Genomic DNA, 6,556 nt, shown 5'->3' with positions numbered 1-6,556 from the left:
GTGCCGGACTTCATAGGTGCTACTCGCTACTAACAGCACTTGCCCCAACAGTCTGTTAAGGCTACACAGGGTATCTTTGTCTTTAGTGTATAGAGGGGCATGTGCGTAGTGTGGGGTGGAGCGGTGGTGCAGTGGTTAGCGCACTGGTGGGGGAGCGCGGGGGGAGCCAAGGTTCTCTCTGACGTCATCGTCCCTCGCACCGCGCTCCGCGTGGCGCTCAACGCCGAGAGGGCGGAGTTCCACCGCGGGCGTGCTGGGAACACGCGTCACGTGACGCTGCGGGATGACGCGCGCCGTCCCCCTCGTGGTCACTCGCTCGTTGGGCGATAAACCCGCGGTGGGAATGGGATTGCATCACTTGGGGGGACTACTCGTGGTGTGTGCTGAGCGTCACTGGGCTAAAACATTTTTGTTATAACCAGGGGTCGAATGACCCCCCCCCCCCCCCACCCAAACTAGTTTTATTTTACAGGGCATAGAGAGAAGCCATTTAACACCTAGTAGTAGTAGGAGGTCTTTCGCCACCAATATTCGTAAAGATTTGTTTTATTAATATTTTAATTATCTGCTCTCAGACTTGGACCTGAAGCCACAACCTTCGATTCATGGGATAACGCTTCTGCTGACAAAAATGGGAACTGTGTTTTGACTTTGAAGTGGGTTAAAGTTATTAAGCGCCTGATGTATATCTAGAGAAGATTTACCTTACACTACAACACGACTAATATTGTCTCAACACGCATTAATAACACAGAGACACTGTGTGTTATTACAGGAATAGAGACAACGCAAACTCCAAATATACAGCAGCTTTCAGGGTCGTAATCCAACCCACGACCTCCTTCATACCAGGCGAGGGAGTTTACATCTCCGAGCCACCGCAGCGCCCCTCTTGAACATGAGACACCAATCCGGTGTGAACCCAACCTCGAGTTTCAGGCTGTTTAGCAACGCGTAGATGATTTGAGACGCGTTGATTATATCGTACCAGTTGTGTAATTATGTTAACGCGAATCGCATTGTCTTCTGGGCTGTGCGTGAGCTTTCTATTTGCTTCATTGCTAGCATCGGTTTGACTTGTTTTGCTTTTTTCATTGTTGTGACCCAGGTCACTCTTGTCAATGAGACTCATCCTGATCTCCTGAGTTCTCACCTCGTTAAATTTCAATTCAACTCGACTCGATCATCAGCATCAGCAGAAGTATCATCAGCAGAAAAAATAGTAACAGGAGCAACAGCATCAACAGCAGTAGCTCCATCATTATCTTAATCAGCATCAGGAGTAGAACTAGCATCAATAATGATAGAATCATTATCAGCAGTAACAGAATCATCATCAGCAGCAGCATCAGCATCATTATCATCACTCCATGCAACCGAGACTCATCCTGGTCTCTTGAGTTCTCACCTAGTTAAACAAATCGACTTTAACACGTAGGCTTTCGCCACCAATATTATCAATGATAAAGGTTTATTGGGTTAGATCGTGTAAATATACATAGACTTGATTGTGTTCTGGGTTACCTGTGAATTGTAATCACATTGTATTGTGGGTCAAGGGTCAATGTGTTCTCGGTGAATAAAAAATAAAATCTGAAAATCTATTGTTAAGATTGTCATCCAGGCCGTGAATGTGACTCTCTCATAGCTGAGACTGACTTGTGTAAACATGTTTTTTTTGGGATGGTTGCTGTTGTTTTGTTTGTATAGATGTTATATTAACGGATATTAAACCATGGCACAGTTAGTAAATCTACAGCTTACGCCTTCATAGGTAAGTGCTGTCTGTAGCCTTGGGCCACATTCCATGGCGCATCTCGTGTTATTTTATGCTGCACTCTCAGTCAGTTTGCTTGTTCCTCGTCATCATGAGCTAGGATGATGAATGGATCCTGACTGATGGATGATGATGAAGAGCACGATGATGATAATGACTACGCTTGGTAAGGATGACCACCACCCACTTACCTGCACCCAACACTCTCCTCCTTGACACCTGCCACTCCCTAACCTACTACCCCCCAGCCGTCTACAGAGACCTCCCTCCCACCTGCCCACACCTGCCCACACCTGCTCGGCCATACACCTGCCCATCCTGCCACCCTCCCAGCTGCCCACCTCATGCATTTTCAAGCGCCCATTTCCGTCTAATCTCTCTCCCACCTGATCACCTGCACACCCGCTCACTCACCCACCCGCACAAAGGCAAAGATCCTCCGTATAGCCTGAACATACTGTTGGGCAAGTCCTGTTAGCGAGCATCTATGAAGGCCGGCACGGCACACGAGTGGATGGATGGCCAGCACGAAGCCCTGCCGCCTTTGTATCTCGAGTGGTGATATTTATACTCTACACCAGGTACTCATTTGAGGCTGAATCGACCTAAGGGAGGCCCATGACCGGTTCAGACAATGGTCATTGGTGTTGGTGGCCATGAGTAGGAATTGAACTTGGATAGGCAGGTTCATAGCACAGCGCACTAACCACTACAACACCAATCTCCACCTACACACACACACCTGCTCAACCACCCACATGATCACCCTCCTACCCTCCCATCTGATCCCCCACTCATTTACACGTGAAGTTGGGAGATAATTTGTCAAATAATTAACAATATTAAGTCTAATCTTTTTATAGACAATTTTAAACTATTATGCTCAAATAAATCATGAACAAATAAATGGCAATCTTTATTTGAAATAAATGGCAATGAAAGAGACAACATACTTAAAAAAGAAACTTTAATACAAATTTTTTGCAAGGTACGGTTTTGGTGCAGAAACCCACAGAGCCTCACCATAGCCGACGACATCAGTCCAAGGGACAAACCATCACCGTTTGCCTGGCCACTCTGGGTTTTGTAGAAATCGCGACCTGTAAACCCAACACCGCGGTGTGAATGCAACGCTCCTGTCTAGGCAGGTGAGAGTCGATTCGTGTCTTGGTTCGTCGCCGCCGTGTGCGCTCCAGGGACAGCGTCTCTCAGCCACAGCGTCTCTCAGCCACAGCGAGCGGCTATCGGTGAGAAGCCACTGAGAGTCGTGGCGAGCGTAGTTCCCACTGAGAGCGTAGCAAGTGGACCTGGCTCCCGTCTGGAAGTGGTCAAAGCCGACCATGTCACGTGTCTCACGGTGCGTCTGGACAGCTGTGTGCGATACGAAGCTCGTGTCTGTGACCTTGACCACCTGAGCGCATTTCCACGGAGTGTCTCGTGAGGTTTGTAACCTCGTGCTAAGTAATGTTGGCTTCCTTGTCCGTAATAAAGTAGGGCACTGACAAGGGGTTGACAGCTCTGCATACCCACACCATGTGCTAGATCTGAGCTGTAAACAGTCAACGGCGAGGTTATTGTGAGAAAATGATGAGAAGTAAACTCCTTGGTTCTAAGTCACGTAGATATGTTTTACCGAAACAACCAAAGAGTATGGATTCCTGCAGTCACGAAAGCTTTGAATGATATCGTCAAAGTAAAAAGTCACATCGGTGATAAATCGCGCCTAGTGAATTGAAAGAGACATTGATGAGGCGTCAACCATTAATGTTGTACAACAACAACAACAACAGCAGCAGCTGCTGTGCGTCAACGAGCTGCACCACTCGCACGCCGTTCGCCACAACGCGCTACAGACGCAGTCCATGGCGACACGGAGCCAAGGCGAAGTCGTCGCTGCACTCCGACAACAAAGAAAGCGGTGGATAAAGCAAAGCACTTTGTGGCAATCACCCGAATGTCAACAAGACGCAGGGAACTACTAACTTTTATATTTATATATATACTGTAGATGTCCATAATGCAGGTTGATTGGGTTAGATGGTTAACCGCCATTAAAACTGTATAATGGATATTGGTCGCGAAAGCTTTACGTGTTAAACTACTGTTAGGTGTTCTAGATTTGAAGCTTTCGTGACTGCAAGGATTCATATTCTTAAGTTTTTTCGGTAAAGTCACGTAGGTAAAAAATTATAATTATTAAAAGTAAAATAAAAAATGAAATAAAAATCACGACGTTTCGGAGGCAAGACGGATGCTTGTGTTGCCTCCGAAACGTCGTGTTTTTTTTATTTTATTTTACTTTTATTAATTTTTAATTTTTTACCTACGTGATTTTACCGAAATAACCTAAGAATACTGTTAGGTGTGTTATGGTGATGTGTTAACTTTCCTTGTACTTGAGCTACTATCATGTTTGTGTACTGTTTGTTGTAACGTTCTTACCCCGTGCCCCTACTGGACATCTGTTACAAAGAGCTTTACATGTCATCGGATTCCTCCTGCAGTATAAATATTCCGATTCTGATGTACGTCAGTTCAAAGATGCCAAATTAACATATGTGATAATAACAAATCGCGTTACCGGCATCTGCTTTAATCCACATTGCTCACCGTAGCTGTTGGGTTGTTCGGAATGTACCACTCACTCAGCGGGAAGGGGGGGATATCAACAATATCGCATTAACTTTTACTTTAAAACATAAAAAACAAAGCAAGACACAGCATGATAAAATCACTGTAAGTGTTATTATACAATAATTACATAACAATTTGAATCGACGGAATAGGGTAAAGTTTTATTCGTGACATTGTGAAATAATGGCATTCAATCACCCCTGTGGTTGGTCATGGTTTCTCTCTCCGTGGGTCATCGCAAGACAAATAATTGTATTCAATTGTAATTCAACTTTAAAGTATGTTTTAAACATGTTATTGTATTTAAACTTTTAAATACAGAAACACTTTTTTTTCGTGTAAACATCCCCGATTGTAAATGTTGTTTTGGCCAATCAACAGGCGGGAAATAATGAGCGTTAGCGTGACACACGCTGGTACTTGTTAAAGCCAAGGGCGCGAATCTACAGGTACATCTAGACAGCGTTGTGTGTTTGTGATGCGGGGCTTGTTTTTACATTCCTTAAACATCTGAGCACATTCCATGGGGGTACCTCGTGAGGTTTGTAACCCCGTGTAAAGTAATTTTACATCCTTGTTTCTTGTCTGTCTGCGAGCACTGATACAAATACTCACCACTCACCATCTACACACGACAAACCAGCCGATATTCACAAATATTACTCACCATCTCATATGCACACACACACTACTCACCACTCACCATCCACACACACTACTCACCACTCACCATCCACAAACTACTCACCATCCACACACACTACTCACCATCGCATATGCACACACACACTACTCACCACTCACCATTCACACACACTACTCACCACTCAACATCCACACACTACTCAGAATCCACACACACTACTCACCATCCACACACATTACTCACCACTCACCATCCACACACACTACTCACCACTCACCATCCACACACACTACTCACCATCCACACACACTACTCACCATCCACACACACTACTCACCAGCCGCCATTAACCAGGGGGAACATCTCACCCAGGAATAAACCCGTTTCGCAGATATTCTGATGAAGATAATGAGACCAAGTAAGAACTGCAAAGTGTAAAAACAAATCCTTGCAGAAGGAAGAGGCAATGACACAAACGAGAAAAAGGCAGCTCCAACCAACTCGCCTTCGCCTTAAACGGACTTTTTCGATTTAAAGCTTTCGTGACTGCAGGGATTCACCTTCTTGGTTCTTTCGGTAAAGTCACGTAGAAGGGAAGTAATAAAATAATAAAACATAAAACATAATAAAATAATTGTTTTATTTTTATTATTTTTTGGTTCTTTCGGTAAAGTTACGTGACTTTACCGAAAGAACCAATAAATTAAATGGACTTGCTCCTTCCTACATTCATGATCTCCTTCAGCCACGAATATTCCATCAAGATCGTCAAGATCCTCAGCTTGTGCATTCCTCACTGTCCCACCGTCTCCAGGCTACACACATGGAGGTGCGTTGGCAATTATGGCACCTAAACTCTGCAACTCGTTGCCCTTCGAGGTCAAGGGGACTTCCGAGACGCTGCTCATCTTCACATCTCCACTAAAGCCGTCTCTGTGTAAAATGGCTTTCTCCCTTTAGTGATGTTCAAATCTCCTTCTCACTTCTTTCCTTGGGTGATGTTCACTATTTTCTGACTTAGCATGCATAGCACCCCGAGAGCGATTATTTAAGGGCGCTTTGTAAATGTTAATTATTATATTACCATTACTGAATGATTATGTAATCAGTAGAAATGTATTATTTAATTATTAAAATACTATTCTTGCATTATTAGCGTAAAAGTATTATAGCACAGCCATTTATTATTTAATTATTGTTTAGGTGTCAGTATTAAACAGTTATTTAATTATAATGAAGTTATTAATACATGAAAAAAACGCCAAATCATTTTATTATTATCCATTTCCAATTACATAATAATTAAATTATTATAATAACATAATAAAACTATACTACTCAAATTATTATTACTTGACGGTCACGCCAGTTGGTTCAGGGCACGGGGTCGGCAACCTGCAGCTCCGTAGCGGCGTGCGGCTCTTTGAGGGACGGCTGCTTCGTGAGACGTTTTTATTCATCAAGCACCACCACCAGCACGGTCTCTCGTACTCACCACG

Source organism: Lethenteron reissneri, chromosome 65 (genome assembly GCF_015708825.2).
Source record: "Lethenteron reissneri isolate LAM-NWPU_2019-01 chromosome 65, ASM1570882v1, whole genome shotgun sequence".
Taxonomy (NCBI): domain Eukaryota; kingdom Metazoa; phylum Chordata; class Hyperoartia; order Petromyzontiformes; family Petromyzontidae; genus Lethenteron; species Lethenteron reissneri.
Note: the sequence above shows the minus strand (reverse complement) of the source record.